At 38.4% G+C, this 19373-nt stretch overlaps 1 protein-coding gene across 1 annotated transcript in view; it reads right to left on the minus strand.

Moving 5' to 3' along the window:
• slc30a6 (solute carrier family 30 member 6) overlaps window positions 1-19373 on the minus strand; it is a 129405-nt gene that overhangs the window by 49328 nt on the left and 60704 nt on the right. The window lies entirely within an intron of this gene.

Raw genomic sequence — 19373 nt, forward strand, 5'->3', positions numbered from 1 at the left:
GTGCCGACCGTTTCACGAGCCCTTTTGATAAAGAATTTCACAATACAGACACGGTGGGGAAAAAAATCTCAAAATAAAGTTCAAGTGACAATTTTTCTTCCAAGTTTAACCACACATGGTGAATATAACAATTTCCCACTACTTCCATGTTATGCTTTTGGAAGTTAGCAACATTATGTGATGGCAAATGAGATCTTCTGGCATTGAACATTTTTCCAATTTGCATCTTAAAGAAGTCAAACCAGGCAGGAGGCAAAGATGATTGGTCTCATTTAGTGGGGACGTGTAGATTCTTTGTTAATCGTTGCAATCATGACTTTCTGGAGGGACGGATATTAAATCAGTTGAGAACATTTTGAAAACAAAGGAAAATATAATAATTATTTCTCTCAACCTTCTGTCATGGTTCTTGTTTGTGTGTTCTTCAAAAAACTTTTTTTGCTTTTGCAGCATCCGCCAGTTATTTTGATATGTTTCAGCTCATGCCTCCACAGGGATCAATGAGGGTTGATATCATTGTGTTGTGTTGAATTAAAAGCTGCAGACAATAAAAGCAATAATAATACACACGCTGACATCACAGTGACCCTGAAACTGGCTGAGCCGAATCAATAGGTGGGCTGAAATTTCCTCTCGCTGTGCTAGGATGGGTTTACATGTACACTGACACACCACACAAATAAATCCCGTCTCTTTACAAATCTCCACCTTACAAACACTGACACCTAGAGGAAGAGTCAATGTGACGCCCAGCAACAAACATTATTTATCTGTAACTTATACTGAAAATTACAGAACACACTGAACTACAAATAGAAAACACAGAAGCATTCAGCAACACGAACAAGGTCTAAAGTAAACAGAACAGAATTAAAAAAAGATAAAATGTCCATCTTTGCTTTCAAAGATGTATCAAACCACTCATCGCCAAGATGGCAATATATCAGCATTGATTCATACGCTGTCCAAAATAAACTTCCTACAAAACAACAAGAGAGAGAAGTGATTGAAACACAGATCTGATAAAGAATGGAAGAAAGCAAGCTGGGTGGGTGAGAGACAAAAAGGAGAAACACAAGTAGGAGGATGAATATTTAATGCTGTCTGCACATGAGCAGCCCAAACACACTCAGGACACACAGGCATGAGAATAAAACTGTAAGAACAACAGTAATGGAGATATGAACAACAAAACCGTGGGACCTGTAACCAAACTTTGTATCCAACTGCTGGGTGACTACAAATGTTATACATCATCTTCAAAAGTTTAAATCTCTTTAAAATACTGAATATTTCTTTTTTCTCCCCAAATCAAATTCAAACTGAATCAATATGGAAATCATCATGACATTGTGACCTTAAGCCAGCCATGACAACCAATGTGGATAAAATGTACATTTTTAAGGTGACATCTGCATTCAAAAACTTTATGAAACAAGGACCAGGAGGTTATGGACAATTTCAATGTTCCCTGTTCTCACCTACCACTAAACTCGCCCAACCATGGCTCCCCTCCCTGCAAGTGATGAATCCACGTGGAACAAGTTTCCTGTAACTTTTTAGGGTTAGATCCGGCTGAGTCATGGAAACCAAGACTCGACCACTAGAAACTCCAAAATGTGAAGGAATGCTAAATGTTTTCTCCTATTTAAACTCTTGAACTGCTCTTCGTTAGTCAACCTGGTGAGATACTGTCTTGATTCTGAGGCCGTGGTTCTCAATCAGAAAAATATAGAAAGTTACCTCTGGATTAAGAGGGGTCTGCTAGCGGCAGACCAATCTCTAAAATCTTGCATTACGTACCTCCCTAACCTGCAACTTCCTACCAAACCCTAAGATTACAGTTTACCTCAATCCCTGCTCTAGGCATAATGTCTAACCTCTCTTACACTAATTGTAAAAATTAAGAGATCATGTTTTCATTTGAAAATTTCCCAACACTCTGCAGGTAGATGTTTTAGACTGGGTCAAGAGTGAGTCTTTGTCTCAAGGAATGTGGACATCTTGGCTTATAGTGATGACATGATGGAGCAGGGAATGGATCAACAGATTGGGGCCTTACTTGCAGAAATGAAGTTGCTTCTTCAAAGAAGATTTCTTCAAGAAACCGTCCAGATGACCTGATTGAACATTATTGGATTTTATACCTGGATTATTGAGCATGAACTTTGGTGTTTTGAACCACTTTGGCATGACTGTCTCAAAAGAGTTGACGGGTGAGACGGTGGGCCCAGGAGAAGGCGGGTCCCGGAGGCCATCTTAGCACCAGCAAACTGTTCTTTTTTTCCTTCACCATGGAGTATGCTGTTTGTGGGAATCAGTTTGTTTGGCAGCTCCTCAGATTGAGGAAGTCCTTTGGATGAAGGGCGAAACGTCTCAGCACAAAAAAAAAGAAACCAGCATCCAGATGACCTGACTGAACATTGTTGGAGGTTGCTTCTTCATTCTATCACATTAATGAAAGGAGCTGACTTGAAAGGTTAACCTCTAGATTTACTGGCATATATAGTTACCAACCTACACCACCTCTGGTCGTGAGGCATAGATCATAACTGAAAAAACATAGTCCTGAATACTAGCAGCTAAAATCAACTGTGTATGTAGGGTGGCTTGGCTCAACCTTAAGAGACAGACTGATCAAGATACTTGCTGAACACGTCACTTGGGAGGTTCTCAAGAATGTCATACTGGGATAAAACTCCAAAGCAGACCCAAGTTCAAGTAGGTTTATTGTCATTTCACCACGTGGTACATGAGGTGGAACAAAATCATGCACACAGGGACCCAGTTACATCCAACAATAGCAAAAATATAAAGTATAAAAATAAACAATAAATAAGGATCTAAGATATACACTAAGATATACACTAAATGAACGCCAAACGGTACGTTAAAAGATTAAGATATACGCTAAACACTAATAATGCAAAACAATATGGCGTTACCAACAGCACTCATTGACACACACTCAGAACTCTTTGGAGAGATTATATGCTTTCTCTGGCCTGGGAGTACATTGAGATTGTAGTGTTCAATTATTTAAAATTTTAGCAAAGTCTTTACCAAGTCTATATTTATATAAAAAATATTTTTACCATCAGATGGTTGTTTGTTACATCAATTCAGCATTCCTAACAAGTGCAACTACAGTCCTTTTTGATTCTTGAAGACGTTTTACTTCTTATCAGACAAGCTTTTTCCAATTCTAAACTAAAAGCTGTTGGATTTGCTGGATTATTATTATTTTTTTTTTAGAGCTGATAAACTCACAGGCAAATCGCTGTCACTCCCATCCTTACTGAGGATAATTAAATAGTTACTGTAAACCTGGTCAGTATGTGAAATAGTTTAGTAACATTTAGTGTAGTTTCAGGTCTCTCTTGTAAATGAGTCTCAGATGCTCAATGGTACTAACCTGTAAAATAAAGGTTGAATGGGGAAAAAAAACTTGCATGAAGTTGCAAACTGGTGTGAAATTCAACTCAAAGCTACAGTATGCATCTCCAAATGAGTAACTTTTGGAGTCAACCCAAATTAGGATGGCTGTCACAGCTAAACACCTAATAAAGTTACTACAACAAGAGTGCAGTAAAAGTCTGGTACATCTGTCGGCTTTGGCTGTTTTCTGATTAACACCATTTTTGAAACTTTTTCTCACATTCTTCTGGTTAAAAAAACAATAAAAAATAAAAAACAAACTTAGAAGGAAACCGAAACGGATTATCAGGAGATGAAAGTGCTAACCACAGCAAACAGAGGATTGGTGTCATTGGTTCCGGCAAAAAGGAAACAGCATCACACAAACAGGTCATGGTGTTGGGTCAGCGTTTGTGATGTGCAGATGTAAACGAAAAACTTCTATTTAACGGCTCAACTGTTGCAATGACGAGGGCCCCTGGAGATGAGGAGAAAGAGGCGGCTTAAATTTTAGTAAGAAAAAATGTTTTCTTCTTATCTGAACACATTTACATTTTGTTTAAATCAAGTGCATAAATAGCTGGTTAAACACAGACGCTCCTCGTAATCACAGTCTCGGCTCACATACACGAATCATTGTCTGTCAGTATGAAACCGGACCGAAGCTCTGCTGGATCCATTTATGTGGTGAAACAGAAACTTTGATCTCCTCGTGGGATTAAAGAGGCAGCTGGCTGTGACATGTTAAACCAGACAAACCCCTGCTCCACCCAGACTCCATACCCTTGGAGAAGTGACCTGTGCCCTGAACACCCCCACCCCGTGTGTAATAATCAATATAACATCATCTATTAAAGACAAACAACCACCGTGACACTAAGTACTGGTTTGTTAAAGATGCTTGTATTGACTTGGAAAGAAAATCAGCAAAACTGGAGGAAATTTCTTTGATTTTATAAAAATTAAGACTTAATTTCATGATCCAACATAAAGGCCTTGAATTTTACCCCCACCCCTGGAAGACACATTAACTTTATGACTGTGTGTGTGGGGGGGGAATAATATTTGAAAACATTTCCACAAAAAACTGGAGCACCCTGAAATAAAAAAATAAAAAGATTTTTTTAAACAATTTTACCACTTTAATGTTTTTTGTTTGTTTACAAGAAACTTCACATTTAATTTTTGTTTGAATAATAATAAAAAAAAATTATGACAATAATTGAAAAATTCCATTCCAGAGTTTTGTTAAGACCCTCCAGCCCAACAGACCATTTAGTTCAATAGCGCTGGACTTGCTTCAACCACAAGTTTTGACAAACTACCTCCCATTTTCTTGCTCCTTTCAAACACCAACTTTATTGCTTGTGTTTGTTTTTACACTGAAAATCTATTCTCTAAGAATTTGCGCTAAAACATAGCTTTACTAAAATTTCAGAAATTTTACAGTTTTAACATTCTCTATAGTATTTCAAGGCATTTTTTTTCTCAGTTTCCTTTCATTTTACTTTTGCAAAATTTAATATAAAATATCAACACAAATTTAAACACTTTAATAGTCAAAGTCAAGTATCCTAAACATTTTAAATACAGTTTTATCTTTAGAGTCCCTTTATATTGTCACTGCTTGTTTCTGTTTTATTATGGTCTTCAATAAGTTCTCATTATTAACCATCAGATGACTGATTTGTCTATGCTAGTGCATTTTATCGCCTTAGAAAGGTTTCTGAGCTGCCTTGATGTTATATTTGGTGCATTATTCATATATTCTGAGAGGCACAGTGCTATAAGTGTTACAGCATAAGGTATAACTCTACATACATACTCTACTTCTGACAGACATCACAAGAACAGTGAACACCAGTGACCTACTTCCACAATAAGCCTGTGTCCTCCATTGACAGATCACAGAAGCTGTTTTTGGTCCACAGAAATAATCCAGATTCAGATTTTTTTTAACGTTTTTTTTAATTGCTTAGAATTATCATTTGTGTTACTAATCGTATTAATGATTTCATAAATTAATTTATTGCAATGCTTAGAAAGGTAATTTAATGTATCTGAATTTTTATCACCAAATACAACATTTTTAATAATCTATTCAATGATTTCTCCACTGTATTTCAGGAGTTTTTATCTTTTATTTCCTCCTAATGTGGCAGTTTCCAATTTTAGGCCCCGTCTACACTACTCGAAAACTAATATTTGTTATTGTTTTTTCCCATTTTTACAATTTTTTTCCATCCACATGGTTCAAGAAAAATGCTGTAATACCAATGCTGTGACATTAGATTGTTCAAATTAACAATATCCCAAACTAGAGACAAACAATAGTTTAGCTTAGCTAAAGATTCTTCCAAAGAAGTACATAAAGCACGCATTCTCACCCAAGTGCAACAGCAAGATCAGGTCAGAGGTCAACTGGAGAACAAAGTACAGCTTTGATGCTAGTGTCCATGTGCTCCTGTTCCTTGCTTCCGTATTTTTTTAAGGAAATGTTCACCACAACTGGAAGTGATTACTGAAGATTTTCAGAAGTCCTTGAAGTATAGCTACATGGCGGGAGGAGACGATTTCTTAAAAACTTAATGAGTTTTGTCTGGACATTCAATTATTACTTTCAGAGTTTTGTAAAATGTATCTGATAGTTCATGATATATTTTACTGTTTAACAGAAATGAACATATACACCTAGACATGGAGAAACCCAATGTCATTTTGTTTTCAGCAGCAGGTAATACAAATGGAACCACAGAACCCGATGTAATATTACCAACCAGTGTTTCCCCTAGGTTAATTGTCATGGGAGGGCACTCATCTCTTCTGGGTTTTTATCAAATGGGGGGAGGGGGGGGTCTGAAGAGAAAAGCGGACTGCTATCTTTGTCGATATTCGACGAGGGTGGCGGATGGGGTGTAAGAAGTGGAGTGCTATTTCTATATTGCATGGGGAGTGTTAAGCGGAGTCCTACGTTTGTATTACACGTGGTTGGATGGATGTGGTGGAGCTGTATGGGTGTGGGGGATTTTGTAGGGTGGAGGTGCTCAGTGCTCAGTTCTGTTAGCAGGGCGGGGCGCCCTCCTTGAATAATTGTAGGGGAGACACCGCCATCATATTTGCATTGCACAGTTGTGCAGCAATCTACAGTACTGCAAAATAGTGTTTGCATGAACTGATAAAACAATTTGGTGACTGGAGTTGTTTTAAGACAAGCCTGGTTCTCAAACCTTCCAGCTTTTGACCTTCAAAATAAAAGTTGGAAAGACTTGTGAGGCTCACTATTGTTGGTTGAAGTACACAAACACTGCTAACAAACAGGGTTGTAACAAACAGGGTTGTAAGCTCCATCATCCAGGTAGATAACAATAAAAAGGTTAAATCGGGACAGATCTGGTAGGCAGGCTGTAAACTGAGGAAGTCCTCTGGATGGGGGATGAAGCATTTCTCACTTAAAAAAACTGGTCCAGATTACACGATTTAGGCTGTTTTAGTGCTAATAAACCATATACATAATATATATATATATATATATATATATATATATAAAATTTAGGATCTTGTGAGCATGGCTATTAAATTTTTTTAAAGGCTATGTTACTGGCCATCATCACTAAGATTAAATTGATTTCTCTAGAATTTTAAGAGCTCTCACACTTGGTGTTACAAGACCTACAATGGGGTCCAGACCCCAAGTTTGGTAACCACAGTTTTAAGATGACAGTAAAACACTTTAGTCATAGTCTTGTTTAAACTAGCAGCGAGCTCATGTGTCCAGTCAGAATTACCTTGTCCTATCCAACCTGGTCATACAAAGAACTATCTAAGAGAGGTAGGATTTTAAATCTTTGTAACATTTTGTACAGAATCTTAATGAAAAAGTTTGGAATTGATATTTTAAACATTTAGCGGCTCAGTGTTTTGATCATTATTTTTCCTGCTTGTCAACAAATTGCTTCAATGTAAATTTCTTCAATATGAGGATTGGATCTGTATATATTTTGTCACATAAAGTAAAGCTAAATAAATATGTGTTTGAGACTGAGAAAAAAATAGAGTCAAAATTTTATTCAATTACTGATTTTTTTATTATTATTTTTTTAATAATCCAGACTGTTACTGGGAAATGTCCCTTTCAAAGGTGGGCTTTTTTAGGGACACATCCACTCTCATCATTATTGGTGTCTTCAGTAGCCTTAGTGAGAGCAAAGAAGATGTGGTGGCTGATTGGGATGGAATAGGAGCTCATCATACAGAAACACACACACACACACACACACACATCATACACTTTCTAAGAGTGTGTGTTGGTTGTGCTGAAGGCCCCATGGGATGGAAAGCTTCACCAGCTGTGTTCTGACACACAGGAACACTCAGGGCCTGGGGACAACACACACATACACTACCCCCCCCCCCCCCCCCCCACCACCACCACCACCACTCCCACCCCCAACACACACACAGATCACGTGTGCAATCAACCATCGCTTGATGACAAACAAACAAACTAATGGATATGCTTACAAACACTTCGACGCAAAGCATGACTAACTTCTGTTTGGATAAATTTAGATCTCTGATTCAGAGTCAAGAATCATAACGTGCTTGTCTTTTCAATGAAATGTCCTCACTAATGCTGGCTCAGTTAAAGGAAGACGAGAAGGAGAGATGTTGAGACGAGGAGCAGTGAGGATAATGACAGAGGTGTGTTTATTCATCTGTGGAACAGACAATTGACCTGGTTTCTCAGAACTGCTCAGGGTTGGAGAAACACTCAAAGTGGGATGGAATTGTGCAGCGAATCAGATAAATAATTGAAGGAAAAGTACAAAGTCATGCAACCACACTGATGGTGAGCGATAACGTTATCTCACCAAAGATGTAAGGATACTACCGCAGGAAAAACACATTTGTGAAAATATTTTACTTTATTTTATTTTGTGTTTGTGGGTGGCTGAGATGGGGTAGAGGCAGGGCAGCCGACTCGGGACCCGAAAGTCCCAGGTTCAATCCCCAGTCATTGCACATCTCATGGTGTCGCTGAGCAGGACACCCTATCCCCAATTGCTCCCCAGGTGCTTTCAATAACTGTCCACTGCTCCACCTGGGGGTGGATGGGTTAAATGCAGAGAGCCAATTTCGCCATTGTATGGGAAAATACAATGATGACAAAACAAACACATTATTATTATTAAATATCATGATTTTCACATATCCCTGCAGTTTAAAGTAAAAATAAAAATAAAAGGAAAAAAGTTTAGAATTCTTTGATTAACTGTTAATAGCAACCTGCCTAAAAAAAACTTTTTTTCATTAACCTTTATTTATACTGGTTAGTTTCACTGAGTCACAAGAACTCATTTACAAGAGAAACCTTTCAGCAAAACTCAATTCAATACAACTTTATTGTCCATAACATCCCATGAAATGGAAACTTATCTTTGACATCTGGCTCATACATACAAAACACAAGTTAAAAATGCCATAAAACTTTTAAAAAGCTTTGTGAATCCAATAAAAACGTTCTAAAATACATGATGCATTAAAAATATTAAAACATCTCAGCAGACAACTGTTTGTCGCCTGAGGCTGTGTTTAAATAGGACCCTATTAAGGATGGTGACAGCAGAGGGAACAAATTACTTTTTATACCCATTTGTTCTTTACTAGCGGAACCACCAGTATTCTGTCAGATGACAGCAGCTTGCATAATGGTTGCAGTGGATGAGTTGCGTCATTGTAAACCTGTACTGCCTTTTCCCCCATGAACTAGACTATATAGGTCAGTAAGTTGTTGACAACCAATAATTTTAATATATCTATACAAAGAATAATTAGTGCTTTAGATCATATTCATACACCGATAGGACACAAATTGGCGGCAATGAACTTTTCTTTCTGCAGCTGTGCAGCCTCCATGCCACACGTTGATGCTGGAGCACAGGATGCTCTCCACTGTACATCTGTAGGAGGTAAGGACTGAACTTCCCAGTCCAGCTCACCTCAGCTGCCTGAGGAAGTAGAGTCATTGATGTGCTTTCTTGGTCAAGCTGGTGGCATTGTTGTCCCAGCTGAGGTTGTCATCCAGGTACACACCAAAGTACTTGTAACTGGAGACCATTTTCACCGCAGATCCTCCTTTGTTCAAGGTGGGGTAGGTATTTGCTCCTTCTAAAATCCACAATCATCTCCATCTTCTTTCCATTTATGTGAAAGGTTGTTCTTCCTGCACCAACTCTCCAGGTGTTCCACTTCCTGCCTGTAACTGGACTCATAATTGTCTGTGATGCATCCAACCACTGCTGTGTCATCGGCAAACTTTACAATTCAATTCAATTCAAAAATATTTTATTAATCTCAAAGGGAAATTAAGTGTTGTCATTGTTCATCATCCTGGTTTCATTCAAGAGTTGTTAGATGCTGATAGCTGTGGGAAGGGAGGATCTCCTGCTTGAATCTGTAGAATCTGTTCACAGATATCGATCCGTCCACCCAGATCCAGATTGCTATCAGATCAGGTGGGCCTGTCGGTCCTCCTGGGCAGCAGGACTATACTAATGCCAGGCAGAATTCCTCCCTGAGCAATGGTCACTCCTCCCAGCAGTCTGTCGAGCTCCTCGTCGCCACGGACAGACAGCCAAAGCTGCCGGGAGATGACCCCGGTCTTCCCGCCATCACGAGCTGAGCCTCCCACCAACTCCAGGATCTCAGTGGCCAGGCACTCTAGCACCGCCGCCAGGTTGACGGTAATGTGTCCATGGCACCTCCTTTTCAACTCATTTGGGATCTGGGATTGTAGTTGAGGTAGTTGAGCTTTTGTGATGTGAATCAGCTGTTCCTGGTTGTAAAAAAACTCTGTTGCCATGGTCACGCATCATAACAAATGCCCAAAAGTACAAATGTTTCAATAAAAATCCTTCCAGTTGCACAGCATCTGATACCAGAGTAAATAATCTTCCGAAAAAAGCTATTTACATCCAGAAAAAAGAGGAATTAACGTTTTCAAAAGCAATAACTTAGAATGAAAGTAACAGAGCTACTCCAACATGCAGCCACCCCGAGCGGCGCAATTCTAGAACAATATGCAATTTGCAATATGCTGCTAACTTGACCATGTTGCTAAAATAACATCATTGTCATCAGAACCACTCTCCCAATTCGACCATGCTGCTGTAGATTTATTTATTTTTCACTTTTGGTGCCTTGTTTTTGTATTTTTGTTGCATGCTTTGGGATTTGTTGTTGTCGTATTTTTGGCGAATCGAGACGGTTCTTCTCGTCCTGAACATTTCATTGCATTGTTGACCTTGTGTTGATTTTGCATATGACAAATAAACCAAACCTGAACCTATGTTTGCACTTTACAAATACTAAAAACTGTATATTGGACCTCGGTCAATTTACTCAGAGTTTGCCGAAGGCCAAAGTGCTCAAACCCAGTAAGATCTTCTGACTGGCATTGAGCTTGAAGACTAAGAAGTGCAGAAAACAATACGACATCCAGAGTTTCAGTACATAAAAAAATTGGGTATGTGTTTAAGTGGATGAAAGAAACCAGATGGATGAAAATTAAAATGCTGCTGTATGTGTATTAATTCTGGTGAGTCAAAAAGCAGATCCCTTAACTTTGTAAGAAGTTGAAAACTGATCTGGTTGCAAAATTTGATCCAGGAGGAGACACACACCTGGGCACAAACACACAGAACATTCTGTAGAATCATCATCAGATTAAGTTTCAGTAACAGTGCAACAACAGCTTTGCTTAAACAGCATTAATAAACACAAAATACAGTCAGGACTTTAGATGGTCCCAACTGAGAAAATCTGTCTTGCAAAATGTTAAAAACATTAAAAAGCCCAGCAACACAAGAACAAGGCCTTGTGATTCATTCAAATACTTTGAGAGTTTTAGCAACCGTTTTACTTCAAATGGCCTTCCTAGAACAACCTGGGCTCAAGCCTGCAGCCCTTGATTACGAGACCACAGCACTGAACATCAAACTATCACACCCCTGGACTCCCTCCCAAATATTTACAGTTTGGCACCAAGAGTCACAGCCCGGTAAGATTCATTCAACCTTCCTTTATACAGGTTAGTCTCATTGAGTCACGAGGACTCATTTACAAGAGAGACCTGTTTGGATACTGGCTTTAGGTGTCTTTCTTAGAAGTGGGCTCTGATAGCATTTCATGAGCTGCACAGTGGATCACACAATTTCAGATATGCACAAAAACTTGAACTGGTTGCAAATGTATCCTTAAACCCCTTTGTTTACAAAAAGAATGTCAGATGGAAATCTTGTTACCCTAAATTCACTCATAAATCCTGAGTCTAACCAAGAATCTTTGCTAGGTTTTCGTTTTGCTTCTAAAGTAAAAAAAATTTATAAAATCTTACAACAAGTGATCGATCGAAATTCTATCGGTAACTTTTATACATTTCTTGGCGTTTTATTTCCTTTTAATTCACAGGATTTTAATCAATAATTTAATACTGTCATGAAGTTCTGTCTGCAGACTAAACAGCAGCAACTACAGGTTCTTCTTACCATCTGAACAGGTCAGGTGTAGTATTCACCTGTCTCTTTATTACCACCAACACGAGGAACGCACAGGGAAATCATCTGTTCACTCTGTACACCAACAATTTTTGCTCTATAGACCCCCTCTGTAAAACTCGTGAAATACGCTGATGACATCACCATGGGCCTTATGCCCAACAATAATGAGATGGCCTACAGGAACTGCATTTCAGAGCTGCCAGTATGGTGCACAGAACATAACCTGGGGTTAAACACCAGGCTCAGGTTCATGGCTGAGATAATCATGGACTTCTGCAAAAATCCACCTCCACGCCCTCCTCTCAGTGTTACCACCAGTGATGTGTAGGAGGTAGTCTGCTGTGTTCCTAGGTATCTCCATCACTAACAACCTGAAATGGGCCATTTACTTAAACAAGGTTATTAAAAAAGGCTCACAGGATGATGTATGCACTTGCAGTGCTTAAAAAACACTAAATATCTTCAGTGAAGTGTGTGCCCAGTTCAGCAGGGCCACCTGTCCTGACCACCTCCATTTCAGTATTTTACTCTGGCCACACTGCCCATACTAAACATCAGCTTGATCTCATTATCAAGCTGGGCAGTAAGCTGACTAGACCCTGCACACGGACTGTTTGAACCACTCCCCTCAGGCAGGAGGCTTCGGTCCATTCGGACCAGAACCTCCCGCCATAAGAACAGTTTCCTCCCCTCTGCTGTTGGACTCCTGAACACTCATAATGCTACCTCATAATTTCTGCTTTGGTCACATTACATCAGTATTATAATTGAATACTCCATCTGTACTGTTCTCTAAGCTTTTTTATTGTTTTCTATTGTATGGGTGTACATATGGTTATGTTATGTTTTTAATTTTACTTTATTTGTGGGTGTACACAGGCTTATGTCTTATGTAATGTTCTCATTTTTACTTAATTTTTACTTTATTTTTACTTTATTTTACTTTATTACTATTCGCACCTTATGTCGAAGCAAATTCCTAGTTTGTGAACCTCGTTCATTGACATGGCGATAATAAACTGATTCTGATTCTGATTCTAGACACCAACAGCCGATGATGGATCTCTACAGTTTCAGCAGTCATGAGACAGGCTTGGAACATAGAACATGATTCAAGTCATCTGGCACATCTTGAAAAAAACTGCCCTCTAGCCAGAGGTTCTGTACTGTCAGAACAAAAACCAGTACACACAAAATATTCATTTTCCCACTATGGCATCTCTTCTTAATAGCTTTTTCCTCACCTGCAATGGAATCAGGAAATAATATTGTGTATAGATCCCTGTGCATATGGTAAAATGAACCACAGCCGGCCAAAGCAGATGACCGCTCATTCTTAGCCTGCTTCGGCTGGAGGTTTCTTCTTGTTAAAAGAAAGTTTTTCCTTTCCACTGTTGTCTTTGTGCTTGCTCAGGATGGAAGACTGCAATGAAGTGAAGCTTCAACACAGTCTGCTGGTTTCTTTGGATAGATGACTTTTACTAGTTGGCTTTTTTTATATATGATATTATGTACAGTGCCCCGAGACAACTTCTGTTGTTACTTAGCACTATTTAAATAAACTGAACTGAAATGATTTTAAATAAGTGTGGTTGTGGTTGTAATCACTGAATGAACCCACTGAGTCTGCAAAGATCCCTGTTGAGATCAAATGTCTTTAATTTAAAATAATATACAGTGCATATGGAAAGTATTCACAGAGCTTCACTTTTACCATATTTTGTTATGTTACAGCTTTAGTCCAAATTGTATAATCTTTTTCCTCAAAATTCTCAGAGTCAGAGAGTCAGAGTTTCTTTATTGTCATTCGCACCTCATGTGGTACATGTGGTGGAGCGAAATTATGTACGCAGGGTCCCAGTTACATCCAACAATAAAATGTATAAGAAAAACAGTAATAACATCTAAGATGTGAACTAAGAAAAACATCAACTAAATATACACTAAGCACTCATAACATAAAACATTGAACATCAGCACAAACATGAACATGAGTCTGTGAGCAGATGTGCACGCATGAACACATCAACATTGAAACAGATCAGCAGCAACATGAAACAGATCAGCAGCAACATGATATGGTTTTTCACAGTGATTATTCTAGTTAGAGATTCATGAGTCTAACAGCCTCAGGGTAGAAGCTGTTCCTCAGTCTAGTGGTTCTACACTTAATGCTCCTTAACCTCCTTCCTGAGGGGAGTGGGGCAAACAATTCTACAAACAATACCTCATTATGACAATGTGAAAAACGATTGAGATTTTTGCTAAACTTATTAAAAATGGAAAACCAAGAAATCACGTCAGAGCGTCTCAACCCCCCACCCCTCCCCGCCCCCGTTCCAGTCTAATCTGCAAGTGAATCTATATAACAAGGCCTCTCGTGCAGTTTTAAAAATATTAGAACTCCACACAAAGACATTTTTGAGTTGATAAAGAAATGGGAAGCAAAACATCTTCAGCTTCAGAATAAAGTCCAGTTTTGTTTTTTAAACTTTTTTTTATTGATCATGACCTGGATGACTGAAAATCTTCACCAGCTTAAAACAATATTTACTTGGTATTCTCCTAATCTTGGGACAAACAAGAGGAGCCATGTTGAATGTTCGTCAATTATAACGAATCAGTGAAGGTACCGCTTCTCGTGACACTTGTAGCATGGATGAAGCATTCAAACAAAAGCCAAGACAGAGGATTTTACAGGAATATGAGTATCATCATTGCTGTTCAAGTCAGTGGTAATAATGAAGTGGCAGACTCAAAAACACATTGAACAGAAATGGTGAGTATGGTTGAGGAGCAGCTTGACCATTTCTCTTGACATTTCGGGGATCAGTGTTTAATCCCCATAGCACCTCCAGTAAAGTGCATAAAGTCTATATTATTCTGTGTATGTGTGTGTGAATTTAAATATAAGTTAAAGACAGTCATGATCCAATGATGAAGGGACATGTGTATTATGGTACTGTATGTATACAAGAGCATTTTATGTGCATCAGTGTATCCCTGTCGCTCCTTCGCAAGTTAGTCACACAAATACACAACCACATGCACATAAAGCCATATCAAACTTGGGTCCTCTCTCTGCTTAGTTAGTTTTATATCTAGTCAGAAAAGTTCATTATAAAGTCTATTTTTTGTGTATTTTTGCATCAAGCTTGCAAGGAAGGTAAGTGTTTTTCCCTTTTGAAGGAGAAAATAAATACAGAGATGAAATGAAGACGTGACTTGCCAGTGAATTTGTTTAGAGAGAAATGTTTGTATGGAAAATAACCCATTACAATAATTTATTCCAGATAATGGTAATAGACATACTGAGGGAGGTCAGCAGGGCCAAGCATACGTATGTGTCTGTACATCAACTTCTAGATGGCTGACGCTTCATTTCTAAGGCCGAAAACATCAGATTAGGTTTCAACAACAGTGCAACAATAGTTCTGCTTGAACAGCAACAACACAGAACTTAAAAAAGCATGTATTTAGGTTTTCATACAGAACACACACACAGTAGCTCTTAGTTGAGCTACTGAACAATGCAAAGTCGTGCCTTTTCAATTTAATAAAATTAACCTGGAAATTGTAACTGATGGGGAGCATCACACATGCATACGTGTGTGTTTATGTTACCTTGTAAGGCCCATTTTTCCAACACATACTACATAGTGAGGACCCTCACAATGAGGCCCAAAGCCCGGGCCCCATAAGAAGAAGTGCCGTTGGTGGGTTAGGGGTTAGGTTTATGACTAAGGTGTGAATTGAGGATGGGTTGGATTTAGGTTTAGTTATGTACTGGTAATGGTTAGGTTTAGGGTTAGATATGTACTGGTAATGGTTAGGTTTAGGGTTAGATATGTACTGGTAATGGTTAGGTTTAGGGTTAGACATGTACTGGTAATGGTTAGGTTTAGACGTGTACTGGTAATGGTTAGGTTTAGGGTTAGATATGTACTGGTAATGGTTAGGTTTTGGGTTAGACATGTACTGGTAATGGTTAGGTTTATGGTTAGATATGTACTGGTAATGGTTAGGGTTAGATATGTACTGGTAATGGTTAGGGTAAGATATGTACTGGTAATGGTTAGGTTTAGTGTAAAAGTCAGGGTTTGGCTATAGAAATGAATGCAAAGTCCCTGTAAAGCTAGAAAAACAAATGTGTGTGTGTGCGTGCGTGCGTGCGTGCGCGCGTGCGTGCGTGCGTGCGTGTGTGGGCGTGTGTGTGTGTGTGTGTGAGAGAGAGATGAATAAACTATCAAGATTTAAAGGCATTAAATATTTGTGACTATTTATTTAATTGGGGTCAGGATTACCAGTAATGGTCAATATATTGATATTCTGTCTGAAAATGCCTCTGAGTGGTAAAATATGATTTTGTGTGTGCAGATAAGACAAGTAGGCATTTCCAGACTAAAACCTAGACAGCATCAGGACCGAGTTGTTGTCTGCTCTGCTTCTCTTCTTCAGGACCGAGTATCGACAGCGGTGTCTCCTTCGTCTCCTTGTTCAATATCTCTGATCTCCACTTCCTGCCTGCACGACACCCGACGCCACCTCTGAACGTGCATCTGTCTGTGAGTTTTTCTGCAGAACTTGCACAGATCAAGTTGCATGTTGCTCGTTTCATGGTGGCATTTTTCTGAGTGATGGAGTCCCAGAGAGAATCTCGTGTTTGTGGCTGACCATAAACACGCCGTCTTGTTGCACGTCTGCATGCAAGGTTCTTTGTTCAAGAGAGAGGCAGCATTGATATGTACATGTTTACAATCAAATTAACCTGTGATGCACACAAACAGACCAAACTGATCTCTGTAAGCACATCTAAAACCAAAGCCAGGGCCTCCCCTTGCAGCTCACTCTGAAGTCTACTTTATTTCAGTTCCTGGGATTTTTTTTTTATATATTTATATATTTGACTGATTGTGTTGGAGCAGAGTTTATTATGGCCTTAGAGACAACAAAATCTGTATATTCTAAATGTGTGTATACATTTTATGACATAAAAACTAAAAACTTGCATTTTGACAATGTTCTAATCAAGTAAAACTAGCATCTTGACTGCCCCCTTGCAGGCCCAAGTTTTAAACAAAGATCTCCAGTATACTGTTTGAACTCAGTTTATGTACGATTCACGATGACTCTCAATTTTTACCACACCAAATGTTATCTCAATATTTCCAAAAGTAAGAAAGATATATTTGTGTTTGACAAAGCTGTGGAAATCAACTTCAATGGGGATAACTCCATAAATCAATTGTTTGTAAATGTACAGGTGCTGGTCATAAAATTAGAATATCATGAAAAAGTTCATTTATTTCAGTAATTCCACTCAAAATGTGAAACTTGTATATTATATTCATTCACTACACACAGATTGATATATTTCAAATGTTTATTTCTTTTAATGTTGATGATTATAACTGAAACTAAAGAAAACCCCAAATTCAGTATTTCAGAAAATTAGCATATTACTTAAGACCAATTAAAAATGTATTTTTAGAAATGTTGGCCAACTGGAAAGTATGAACATGAAAAGTATGAGCATATACAGCACTCAATACTTAGTTGGGGCTCCTTTTGCCTGGATTGCTGCATCAATGCAGATGACATGACCCCCCAAACCATCACAGACTGTGGAAACTTGACACTGGACCTCAAGCAATGTGGATTATGTGCCTCTCCTCTCTTCCTCCAGACTCTGGGACCTTGATTTCCAAAGGAAATGCAAAATTTACTTTCATTAGAGAACATAACTTTGGACCACTCAGCAGCAGTCCCAGGTGAGACACTTCTGGCATTGTCTCTTGTTCAAGAGTGGCTTGACAAGGAATGTGACAGCTGAAACCCATGTCTTGCGTACAGCCATGCATGGTGGTTCGTGAAGCACTGACTCCAGCTGCAGTCCACGCTTTGTGAATCTCCCCCACATTTTGGAATAGGTTTTATTTCATAATCATCTCCAGGGTGTGGTTATCCCTATTGCTTGAACACTTTTTTCTACCACATCTTTTCCTCCCCTTCTCCTCTCTATTAATGTGCTTGGACACAGAGCTCTGTGAACAGCCAGCCCCTTTAGCAATAACCTTTTGTGTCTTGCCCTCCTTGTGTAAGGTGTCAATGGTCATCTTTTGGACAACTGTCAAGTCAGCAGTTTCCCCATGATTGTGTAGCCTACAGAACTAGACTAAGACCATTTAAAGGCCTTTGCAAGTGTTTTGAATTAATTAGCTGATTAGACTGTGGCACCAGGTGTCTTCAATGTTGAACTTTTTCACAATATTCTAATTTTCTGAGATACTGAATTTGGGGTTTACATTAGTTGCCAGTTATAATCATCAACATTAAAAGTAATAAACATTTGAAATACTGTATATCAGTCTGTGTGTAATGAATGAATATAATATACAAGTTTCAATTTTGAATGGAATTACTGAAATAAATCAACTTTTCATGATATTCTAATTTTATGACGAGAACCTGTATATCCAATTATCTAAATATTTGTCAGGTCCTCTGGACCGATTAAAAGAAAGAAAAAAAAAACAACTTGTTGAAACGTTTCATCTTTAATCCAAAAGACTTTGTCAGTGTGTTTTGGATTATAGGTGAAATGTTTCAACAAAATTTTTATCTATTATTTGAATCTGTCCAGAGGACCTGACAACTTTTTTAGATTTTTCTTCCTGGATTATTGCATGCATCAGGAAATATCCAATGATCACTTCCTGAAAGTTTAAATAAAATCTAGCCAGTGGCTGATGGGAAATTTTGCTAAAAGGCAGACAAATTTGACTGCATAATATGCATAATAGCTAAGGATAAGATTTTAAACAAAGCTTGAGTTACTTTTTAAAAACCTAAAGTTGTTTTAAACCTTTCAATAACTTTATTCCTAAACTGTCTGGTGTGATAACAAAGTCCATGCTCAATAATCCAGGTATACAATCCAACATTTTTCAGTCAGGTCATCTGGACAGTTTCTTTTTTTTTTTTTTGTGCTGAAACGTTTTGCCTTCGGTCCGGAAGGCTTCATCAGTTAAGGAAACACAACAAAACTGATTCTTCCCCCAATAGCTGTCTAGTGTGATCCTTGAGCTTTATATTGCTGTTTGATCACCAGAGTTTTTCTCTCTAATGGTTCCGAGGCCTTTACAAAACAGCTGGATTTACATTGAGATTAAATTACACAACTGTGAACTACATTTGATGACTTCTGAAGACAATTGGTTTTACCTTCAAGTGTCTATTTAAAACCAAAGATGAAGAGAAAAGTCATGTTTCCAAATAACAATGACACTGAGCATACATCCAAACCAAATAAGAACACCTTCGCCAGAAGGAAACTGAAGTTTTGAAATGTCCAAGCCAGACTAAACCTAAATTTGACAAGAAAATGTATAGGGTGAC

Source organism: Nematolebias whitei, chromosome 1 (genome assembly GCF_014905685.2).
Source record: "Nematolebias whitei isolate Nwh7 chromosome 1, NemWhi1, whole genome shotgun sequence".
NCBI classification, from domain to species: Eukaryota; Metazoa; Chordata; class Actinopteri; order Cyprinodontiformes; family Rivulidae; genus Nematolebias; species Nematolebias whitei.